The 12,035-nt window shown below is 36.7% G+C and overlaps 1 protein-coding gene and 1 non-coding gene across 2 annotated transcripts in view; both read left to right on the top strand.

Moving 5' to 3' along the window:
- The window catches only part of NTS (neurotensin), a 400,777-nt gene that overhangs the window by 138,154 nt on the left and 250,588 nt on the right, over window positions 1-12,035 (top strand). The gene's annotated exons all lie outside the window — the stretch shown is intronic.
- On the top strand, window positions 8,815-8,921 carry LOC132530171 (U6 spliceosomal RNA). Its single transcript, XR_009543723.1, has one exon. It is a non-coding gene; the product is annotated as a U6 spliceosomal RNA (small nuclear RNA).

Below are 12,035 nucleotides of genomic sequence, written 5' to 3'. Positions count from 1 at the left end.
CTAGCTCTGTGATTTATTTTGGCAACTTATTTAACCTCTCTTTTCTTAGATCCTCGTCTGCAAAATGGAGATACCATAAGTCTCTATTTTATAGGGCTACAGTAAGAACTAATTGAGATGAACTAAGTTCGGTGCCTAGTACAGACTACATGTTTAATAAATGTTAGCTATTGTTAGCATTACTGTTATTGAATCTTTTAAAATAAATTTTATTTCTTCTGTGCTTGACATCCATATAACCAAATTACCCTTTCTCCAGTTATAGCTTGTGATTATATGCAGGTATGTCTGTGGTATTCGTGCTTCCTGAAGTCCCCATGTGGTAGCAGCACCGTTAGTATACCTGCAACGTCACCAAGGCAGGAGCATCATATTTTCATAGGACTCCTGGCTGGACCCATTCTATCTGGAGAAAACTGTGGCTCCCCGGTGCACTGGCTTCTCTGTTGAGTCAGTGACTGCCAGACCCCTCTGTCTCAGTTCAGAGCAGATGAGGAACCCAAAATGACAGATTTAAATCTCTGATCCCTCCTGTTTATGATCTTTTTTAATTCCTGCAATTAATTATGGCCTTTCTTCCCTGATAAATTATTCTCTATTGATGCAAACTACATAAAATTATTCCTGGTTTTTATAGTTTTCATCTGTCCAAACTTCAAAAATCTTCTATCAACAGCTCACCTGCTATTTACACAGAATTGTGGTGTTACATCTCCTCTTGAATTCATGCACGTGACCTAAGATAGAACAGGGAGTATGCTGATACACCCATGGTTTTAAAATGGGCAAGTGCCTATGAGTTGTGATGCTTAGAAATTCTGGGATAGGCCTGACCTGGAGCCAAGCTATGTTGGATTTTGTGACTTAACAGCTGTTATTTGAATGCAATGAATTTTTCGCTTTAGGGCTTTTCAAGTATACGAATATATGTATATAGGTGTGTGTTTATATTTGTGTAAACATCATAAGTAACTGAAAATAAATATTTAAACATTAAGATTTTAAGTTCTATATAAAAGCTGTGGGCGCTAACGTTTTTATAATGACCGCACTGTTATTATGTTTTGGCATGTTTCATGACTGTAGTATTAGTTTTTTATTGCTACATAACAAATTACCTCAAATAGTGCTTACAATAACACATATTTATTATCCTGTGGTTTACATGTGTCAGGGGTCTGTACTTCTCAGATGATTGCAAGGCTGCAATGAAGATTTTGGCCAGCATGCCTTCTCATCTGAAGCTTGGGGTCCTCTTCTAAGTTCATTCAAGTTACTGGCAAAATTCAATTCCTTGTATTTTTAGGACTGAGGCCCTCAGCTTCTAGATGCTATTCTCTCCATTGGTGGCTCAGAAAGTATTTGTTGCTTCTTCAAGGCCAGCAGGTCAGCATTCCTGCTGTTTTGGGTTTCTTCTTTCATGGAATACCTGTTTTAAGGGCCTCACCTCATTAGATCCCATGTACCACAGACTGCTCTAAGTCTGGGTGCTGTGTGCTGGGCCACAAGGCCAGCTGCTCAATGCCTGTGTGCCTGTCGGGCCCATGATCCCCAACTAATTTGCACCTTGTATCCCCAGGCCTATCTTCACTGCTCACCGACATGCTTCCTTGTCTCACGGACTTCACGTTCCAAGATAAAATTAAGAATTTCAAGGTGGAGACAGCAGAGCTTTAAACCAAGTGCAGGGCTCTTCTGAGAGCAAGAGCCTATGCCTGTCCTGTCTGTGTTTGCTTATTAAACTAAAAGACTAGAATTATAATACCTACTTTATAGGGTTGGTAATGATATTAAATGAGAAAATGTATATGAAGAATTTATAGCAGGGTCTGTTACGTAGCAAACACTCAATAGGTATTAGTCCTTATGTTATTATAAGGACTAGTTATAAGGACATATAAGACTCAGTCACCTACTCAAAGATGTCTAGTCAGAGAGACAGGCATGTGAACAGCTTATTACAACAATACAATAAATAAAAACCACTAGGCATTGAGAATTTTAAAATGCACTGTTTACAAGAAATTTATAGAGGTGAAACTGACAGATATGTAATTATAGTTCAGTATGATTCGTGTAATTTCCAAATCTACTAATCTGTAGAAGATCTCAGGAGAAGTTACTCCTACTCTAACATTAAAAGAAAAAGGAGGATAATCTAAGAAATCATAACTTTCCTGGGCTCATCACAGAGCCAAGGTCGTAAGGTAACTAGGTAAACTGAATTCCAAAGGGTGACAAGCCCCTCCAAAGAGACCTTGGACATGCGAACTATTTGGCCTTCAGTACAGTGTAAGAGCGAGCACACGTGGTAGACGTAAATATGTATAAAAAGGAAACAACTGAAATTTTAATAAATTTTCAAAGATTCTGTGTGGGTCATCAAGAGAATTTAGAATCCCTAGAAACCCAAAACACAAAGGTCACCTAAGCTTCCTCACCAGCCTTTTAATACAGGTCCGTGCTGGGTGCATATGAGAAAGAGTAGGATCAGGAAAAGGAGACCTGAAGAAGCAGCTGTTGGAGGAGAGGCATGAAATCCATACTCTTCTCTCATAGGAAGCAAAGTCTTCCTTCCACAGTGGCAGAGGAAGAATGCTCAGTGGTCAAGATTTTGTACTTTTGTAGTGACGCAAAGCCACGCTGCTGGGGGGGAGGGGGGCAGGAAACTCACTCTTGCCGAAGACTCACCATCCTTACGCACCAGGGGAGATGGAAGGGAAGCTGAGAAAACCCCACCCTCAAGATGAACTGCACAGGGCTTACCTAAGACTGGGACTAGAGCGAGAGAACTGAGAAACCTGCCTGCCCCTGCCATGAGGTTTGCACCAAATAATAAACACCAGCAGGCACCTGCTGGGGTAGCATCAGGAGCACAGAGACCCTTCCTACGTCATAAACGTGGGGCCTGCTCAGAGCTGGGCGGGCGAGGAGGAGAGCCCTCCAGGACTCTAGGCTTCACACTAAGCAGGAGATAGCAGGGTCCTCCACTCAAGGACCCAGAATCATCTTCACTGATTTTTAGGCTATAACAGAAAACTGCCAGTAGATGGCATCAAATCTCAACTGGGCCCTGGACAGGTCAAGGTTTCATAGCTGGACTCCTGCACCACCCATCTTGCTAGACATGTGGCCTGGCCCTAGTCGTTTCATTACCTTGTCATATTACAACCCTGTATTTAATATTAATTTTTTTTCCTTAATCACCACCTGCCATTATGACATTGAAATATCTTTTTTTTTTCTTCTTTTCTGTTTCCAAAACCACATATTCCAAAAGTGGTATTACTTGAGAGATGTTCTGTATGTATGACTGCTTGGGAAGAAGTGAACACACAGCACTCACACACACTCACACACATGTGCACACATGTCACTTTAAGATGAGATAAATGTCCTGGTTTAATTAGTAACGAGTAAAAACCTTTTGAAGGACAGTGGCACACAAGAAAAGAGAGCATGAGGCATGTTTGAGTGTAATGTCTCATGATCCTTAGGGATCCTAATGGAACAGAAAGCTATCATTGACAACATAAGCATGGTAGTATTTGCTGGATCTGGAAAATTCATTTCTTGCTTTATCATAGATTGCCATGGGAGGATGGCTGCCAGATATGGCCAATGAGGAAGTGCATTTTTCTCTTTGCAGCAACTTTTTACTTTTAGCATGCATTGATGATCTTGCCTGGATCAGTTATTACGCTGGAGATTGGAGAATGGTGGTTTGTTCCTTCTAGGTTTATGCCTTTTAATTTCCTCTCATTTTATTTTGGTTCCAAGAGAAAAAAAAATGACTATGCAACATCAGGCCACTGGTTTAACCCAATATCAGATCAGTTTAGAAGTCATTATGAGAGGAAAAAGAAATATTTGAGTTGAAAGATATATTAAAAACCCTTTCTCATTGTTTTTGAGGAGTTTCCAGCAGGCAAGAGTTTACCTTTTTTGTTTCTCTTCATCATTTCGTTGGTAGTTTGGTGTCTTAAATAAACCTAGACAGGCATATGTGTTATTTATTACATTCCTTATCTTGACCTGCAAGGCTCTATATGATTTTGCCCTTACTTGACCTCTCAACTTCTTCTACAATTCTCTCTTTTAATTAACACGGTCCAGATGCACTTGCCCCTTCTTATTTCTCAAGCACATACAACTCTGCTCAGCGCTTCAAGGAATATTGCCACATGACTTGTTCTTGTCTTTAAATTCTTACCTTAAGTGTCCTCTCCGTAGAGAATTCTTCCCTGACCATTCAATGTAAAGTAGCTGCTACCTGCTCTGTATTACAGGACCCTCCTTAAAAGCCGTCATAGCACTGGTGATATCTGACAGTTATGTTGGTCTTTTCTGTCCTCCTCTAGTATTAGAATGTAAGTTCCAGGAGAGTGGGCATCTTGGCTATCTATTCCTTGCTATATCCTACCACCGAGAATAGGATTGAAAACAAATTTTTAAATAAAAGAAACATCTCAGTTTATGCACTTGTTAAACTTTTATCTTTCCACCATCTTTAATAGGTATAAAATCTGGATTTAAACTTACTTTAAATATATAATGGCCAAGGAGTCTTGCTTCCAGCAGGGGCAACGGTACCTTGGGTCAACCCTTGTACTGAGATGGATTAAGAAACTGTGGTATGTGTGTATGTGTGTGTGCATGTGTGTGTATAATATCATAATGGGATGCAGTCAAGGAAATTATAGGGCCAAATTCCAAAGTAAAAGAAATAAAACCTAGACGTGTGAACTTGGTATTTAGCACCATTTTTCCTTTACAGGGATTTGCCAATTCTGGAAGAGGTGACTGAGAGGCCAAGAAACAGATGAGAAAAGTTTTTGAAAGCTTTACAGAAAGAAAAATTCAGATTGGTTTCAAGGCTTGCCAGGGGCATTGGTAAATCACGCAGGCTTCTGATTAAGATCCTTATGGTCTAAACCCCCCAAATAAGGGTGAAACGTACTTGCAAGGATTGAAGAAGTGCAATTTCTAATTTCAGTCTCTGATAGTATTAAGGTCATTCTAGTTTGCTGATGACCCCAGCCACCTGCATAAGCAAATGCAAATCTGTTCCAGTGGAAAAAAATCTTCCTAGACCTTAGATCCTCTTTACATATTTGTGTATTGAACCCAGCAGACGATAAAGAACAACTAGGTAAAAAAGAGTGGATATATGTATATGTATAACTGATTCACTTTGCTGTCCAGCAGAAACTAACACAACATTGTAAATCAACTATACTCCAATAAAAAAAACTCAAAATAACAGGCAAATGAAGAAACAGATAATGTGGCAGAAAAGCAAAAGAACCAAAGAAATAAACCAACAACAGTAAACAGCAACTACAATGAACACCTGCTACATGATTTTAGGAAGCAATGCATACATTGAGTGCTGAATAATCATCTCACCTTCATGAGTATAAAACTGAACTCTTCATCTTTCCCCCCAAATCCATTCCACCATGGCCTTACTTATCTTTGTCGATGGCAACCCCACGGTTCCAGTGCTCAGCCCAAGACAGTGCTGTGGTCTTTGCCTTTTTTCTTTTTGTCTCACCCTATATAGGATTGGTAAAGAAATCTTCACTCTTATTTTTAAAAGTACAGATAAATACAGAATCTGATCATTTCTCATGACATTCACAGCTACAAGCTTGCCACCCTGTTCTTACTGAATTGCTTGTGTCTCTGCTTGTCTCAACACAGCAATTAGCATGATTCTGTTAAAGCATACATCTAACCAGAATCTCCTCTGCTCAAAACTTTATAATAGCTCTACTCAGTAAAAGAGGAAGTCCTTAAAATGACTTAGAATATTCTATACCTTTCTAAATCCATGCCAAGGTCTTAGAGCAAGTTTTATATCTGTACCATAAAATGTTTATCTCACCCAAACTTTTACTGTGTAATGTGCCAAAGGATGTCAACTTTATTCATTTTCCTATAATATGTATGTTTACACTGAGCCAAGAAATGTTCTTTGGCACTACAAAAACTGCGATGAAAACTATTTACTGGAAACTTATATTAATCATTTTTTAAACTCATAATTTCAGTAGCAGAATTAGGGTTCAGTCATCAAAAATGAAGATTATTATGTTGTTAATGGGCATTGACTGCTGTTGTAAACAAGCAATGCTTTAAAAAATATCTTGATATAATAAATTTATTTTTGCACCAGTTCATCTTATTCCTTTTACCATTTTCCTTTCATGTAATGTTTTCTGATTAAAGTTACCTCTCATTGGGCATCAGATGTCTTTTATTAACCTATTTTAATCTACTGATAGTCTAAGGAAAAATAAACTTGGATATGTAGGACTGTTAGCCTTAATTTTTTTGTTGTTGCTTTTGTGTAATGTTTCCTGATTAAGGCAATCTCTCATTGGACTCCAGCTGTCTCTTTTACTAAACTATTTAAATATAATGATAGTTTAAAGATAAATAAGCTTGGATGTGAATAAATTTTGATGCAAAGAGCTGCATGGAGCAGAAGTGCTAGAAACTAGAGGACAGCCTTAATTACCATATAGTTATTTCTTTTGTCCATACAGCTATGTTTAAAGCTCCATTTAAATTCAAGATTGTTTAAATTCAAGATTGAAAGTTGAATTTTTACAAGAACATAGTTCCTACTGACCTTCCAGGTATCTATTTTAATTTTTTTCTTTTCCTTATCTACCTAAATGCAAATTATAACTACTCTTTAATTATAATTTATTTTCTTGGATTCAGTCAAATTAGATTATGTAATTGAACTAAAATCAGAATAATGAAACAGAAGTTGAGACAATGCTATATACCCATTTTATATAAACTTTTTTTAGCAAGATGACTAATACGTTAATAAATCTAACAACCTTGGTTAGTGTCACCATGACCTGGACCCTCCTAGTCCACATCCTGAATCAGGATCTCAGACGTCACCCACAGTGGAACTTGTGACATGTTAGTGGAAAAATGGAAACCACATTTTGATACTCAGTTCTGGGGAGGAAACTGTTTTGCCAAAAACAATTTGCCTTGTAATTTTTCATTTCAGTTATCTGCAGCATGATGGCTAAAATGTGTTTTCTTCTCTTTTGTTCTGATTTGGTAAGGAAGCACAGATCAGTCTACACAGCCACCTGAACACTGCTGCCAAGACTATTCCTTAAAAAGAGGATTATTTCTACACAATAGGGAGTGCAAGCACATTTCCTGCCCCTGTCAAAATTCTGTCTACCTTGGGATAAGAAAACAGCCCCCACTCTGCTTTCCCAAATTAGATAGTATTAATTTTTTAAAAAGAAGGCAAATTATATCTTTAAATATCATGCATTTTAAGACAGAATATTTAATATTTACCTGGATAGCAGTGCTTGTTTTTACAAAAATGTTTTTAGACATAAACACATCTTAGTATACATTATATCTTCCACCTGTGTACTTTTAATAATTACATTTCTGTTTACATGCCTACAAAAGGGACTAACTTAATTCTACAGTTTATAATAAAAAATATTTTTAACTTATTAAAAAACTTAAGTAAAAAGAAAACCTAGAACAAATTTGAACAAACCTAAAACAAACATTTGAACAAACAGATTGTTTCACATATAGTTTTTTCTTTTGCAAAATAAGGTAATATAACAATGTTTTATATAGAAGATTTATATTCTTACAGTAACATTTACTAAAATTCTAATCTCTATGCACTTGTAAGGCTTTTGATACTCAATTTAGGGAGATATTGGTACAAACTGCATTAGGCTGGATTCAAAATTCTGAAGTTTAGAAATAATTTGTCAGTGGTATCTTTCATTTGCAAGTCTTTTTCTTAAAAAACACAAAAAAACAGTCTGGGACTCTGTAACCTTATTCTTATTTAGTTCATTCAACAAGTCTTGATTGAGTGCTGACTTTGTATCAGGAAAACCTTTTAAGTAGTAATGACAGCAATAAAAAAGGAAGAAACTTCCTGCCGTCAGGTGATTTAGGACCATGGGTATAATTAAATGGAAAGTGTCCATTGCTATGGAAATGTATTGATTTCCTCTGTACATTGGACTTTTTCTCAAAGTGATTAGCTGTAATGCTTATCGCTCCCCACACCTTTTACCTACACATTAAATTGATCTTTTAAAATTGTTTGAAAGCAAACATAGGATTTTTTCTGAATATGGCTCTTTTTTATCATTATGCAGACAAAATATGTAAGATACAGTTTACAATTCATAGAGCTCTTTATTCTCTTTCCCATTCCTTTGTGACACAGTAGTTTATTTCAAATACATCAGTCCAGAATACATATACCATCCCCATAACCTGTGAACAAATCTAGAAGTCAGATATGTGTAAAACATTTCTAATTTTTGTATTGGCCTGAAATATTGATATAAATCCCCAACGATAGTGCCAGATTAAACTTCAAAGATCATTGAACCATTTTTTTTTTTTTTGCAGCCTATTCAGTTCACATACTTGTAATGATTTGAATAGCTTGCTTGACAAGAGTGGCAAAATCACATCCTTACCCTCTGACTCATTTTTGTACTTATTTTGATTAGAATTTTTCTGAGGTCAAAGAACATGCTTTATTTATCACTTTAAAGTAAATTTATATGGAACCACAAAAGACCCAGAATTGCCACAGCAAATCTGAGGAAGAAGAACAAAGCTGGAGGCATAACCCTTCCAGACTTCAGACAATACTACAAAGCTACAGTAATCAAACAGCATGGTATTGGCACAAAAACAGACATGTAGATCAATGGAACAGAATAGAGAGCCCAGAAATAAACCCACACATGTACAGTCAATTAATCTACAACAGTGCTCGCTTCAGTGGCACACATACTAAAATAGGAACGATACAGGGAAGATTAGCATGGCCCCTGCATAAGGATGAGATGCAAATTTGTGAAGTGTTCTGTATTAAAAAAAAAATCTACAACAAAGGAGGCAAGGATATACAATGACGAAAAGACAGTCTCTTCAGCAAGTGGTTTTGGGAAAGTTGGACAGCTACATGTTAATCAATGAAATTAGAACACTCCCTCATACCATATACAAAAATAAACTCAAAATATTTTAAAGACCTAAATATAAGAAAAGACACCATAAAACTCCTAGAAGAGAACACAGGCAAAACATTCTGGGACATAAATTGTAGCAATATTTTCTTCGATTAGTCTCCCAAGGCAAAAGGAATAAAAGAAAAAATAAACAAACGGGACTTAATCAAGCTTAAAAGTTTTTTCAGAACAAAGAAAACCATCAGCAAAATGAAAAGACAACTTATGGAATGAGAGAAAATATTTGCAAATGATGTGACTGACAAGGGGGTTAATATCTAAAATATACAAACAGCTCATGCAACTCAATATCAATAAAACAAACAACCCAATAAAAAAATGGGCAGAAGACCTACATAGACATTTCTCCAAAGAAGACACACAGATGGCGAAGAGGCACATGAAAAGATGATCAACATCGCTAATTGCAGATGACATGAAAATCTTAAAGATGCCACCAGAAAACTACTAGAGCTAATCAATGAATTTGGTAAAGTAGCAAGATACAAAATGCACAGAAATCTCTGGCATTCCTATACACTAACAATGAAAAATCTGAAAGAAAAATTAAGGAAACACTCCCATTTACCATTGCAACAAAAAGAATAAAATACCTAGGAATAAACCTTCCTAAGGAGGCAAAAGACCTGTATGCAGAAAACTATAAGACACTGATGAAAGGAATCAAAGATGATACAAACAAATGGAGAGATATACCATGTTCTTGGATTGGAAGAATCAACATTGTGAAAATGACTATACTACCCAAAGCAATCTACAGATTCAATGCAATCCCTATCAAATTACCAATGGCATTTTTCACAGAACTAGAACAAAAATTTTACAATTTGTATGGAGACACAAAAGACCCCGAATAGCCAAAGCAATCTCAAGAAAGAAAAAAGGAGCTGGAGGAATCATGCTCCCTGACTTCAGCCTATACTACAAAGCTACAGTAATCAGTATGGTACTAGCACAAAAACAGAAATATAGATCAATGGAACAGGATAGAAAGCCCAGAGATAAACCCACACACCTATGGTCACCTAATCTATGACAGAGGAGGCAAGAATATACAATGGAGGAAAAGACAGTCTCTTCAATAAGTGATGCTGGGAAAACTGGACAGCTACATGTAAAAGAATGAAATTAGAACACTTCCTAACACCATACACAAAAATAAACTCAAAATGGATTAAAGACCTAAATGGAAGGCCAGACAGTATAAAATTCTTAGAGGAAAACACAGGCAGAACACTCTATGACATAAATCACAGCAAGATCCTTTTTGACCCACCTCCTAGAGAAATGGAAACAAAAACGAAAATAAATAAATGGCACCTAACGAAACTTAAAAGCTTTTGCAGCAAAGAAAACCATAAAGAAGACGAAAAGACAACCCTCAGAATGGGAGAAAATATTTGCAAATGAAACAACTGACAAAGGATTAATCTCCAAAATGTACAAGCAGCTCATGCAGCTCAATATCAAAAAAACAAACAACCCAATCCAAAAATGGGCAGAAGACCTAAATAGACATTTCTCCAAAGAATATATACAGATGGCCAACAAACATATGAAAAGATGCTCAACATCACTAATCATAATAGAAATACAAATCAAAACCACAATGAGGTATCACCTCACACTGGTCAGAATGGCCATCATCAAAAAAATCTACAAACAATAAATGCCGGAGAGGGTGTGGAGAAAAGGGAACCCTCCTGCACTGTTGGTGGGAATGTAAATTGATACAGCCACTATGGAGAATAGTATGGAGTTTCCTTATAAAACTAAAATCGAACTACCATATGACCCAGCAATCCCACTACTGGGCATTTACCCTGAGAAAACCATAATTCAAAAAGAGTCATGTACCACAGTGTTCATTGCAGCATTATTTACAATAGCCAGGACATGAAAGCAACCTAAATGTCCATTGACAGATGAATGGATAAGAAGATGTGACACATATATACAGTGGACTAGTACTCAACCCTAAGAAGGAACGAAATTAAGTTACTTGTAATGAGGTGGATGGACCTAGGGTCTGTCATACAGAGTGAAGTAAGTCAGAAAGAGAAAAACAAATACTGTATGCTAATGCATATATATGGAATTTTAAAAAGCGGTACTGATGAACCTAGTAGCAGGGCAGGAATAAAGATGCAGATCATATAGTAGCTTTATTTTTTATTTGTGGTTGACTATGTAACTGAATATTTGGGAGATGAAAACAAGGTTGTGCTTTCAGGTGAACTCAGGGGATTCCCTTAACTAATATATCAGATTGAAAAGTTGCCAGTTCCACACATATGAAAGCCAAAGCAACTGCATCTGAGATTCCTTTAGAAATCATTACCTGACCTCTGTTTCCCACTGGCCACACCGCTCACACTCACTCCTGCCCTTAGACTGTACCTCTTCTCTATCCTCCCGTAATATTTTATTATTTCATTTAACACGTAGTTTATAATCGTGAGTTGCAGCCCCACAGAGACAGTGAACTCCTTGAGGGCAGGGAGTATGCTTTGTTCTTCTTTGTAAACTTGTTACCTAGTATTTAATTTTGAGTATTTAAGTTTGAGTTAATTAATATATCTCTATGCTATGGAATGTTGCTTGAATGAATTGAATGGATGAATGAATGAGATGGTCGTAATTTTGGCTAGGTAGTTCTTTCCTTCAGATAACGCAGCCAGCTCTCCAGGACAGTTTGCATTTTGCTATCTCCAAGGTGGTTTTGTTTTCCATCCTGATTATTTAACAGATAATATAAATCTGAAACACAGAGAAGTTAAGGTTATTGATATAGAAGATCACTCAGTAGAGCTAAATCTACAACTCCAGATGAGTTGAAGGAATGAGACAGGTGGCCCAGTGGCTAAAGTTTAGTCCTTTTGTCCTTTTTGTCGAAAAGACCCAGATTAGATTATGGATCCTCTTATTGACAGGGTATCCTTAGGTAATGAACATAAT

This window comes from Lagenorhynchus albirostris, chromosome 11, assembly GCF_949774975.1.
Source record: "Lagenorhynchus albirostris chromosome 11, mLagAlb1.1, whole genome shotgun sequence".
NCBI lineage: Eukaryota > Metazoa > Chordata > Mammalia > Artiodactyla > Delphinidae > Lagenorhynchus > Lagenorhynchus albirostris.
This window is presented reverse-complemented; position numbering and strand designations above follow the sequence as displayed.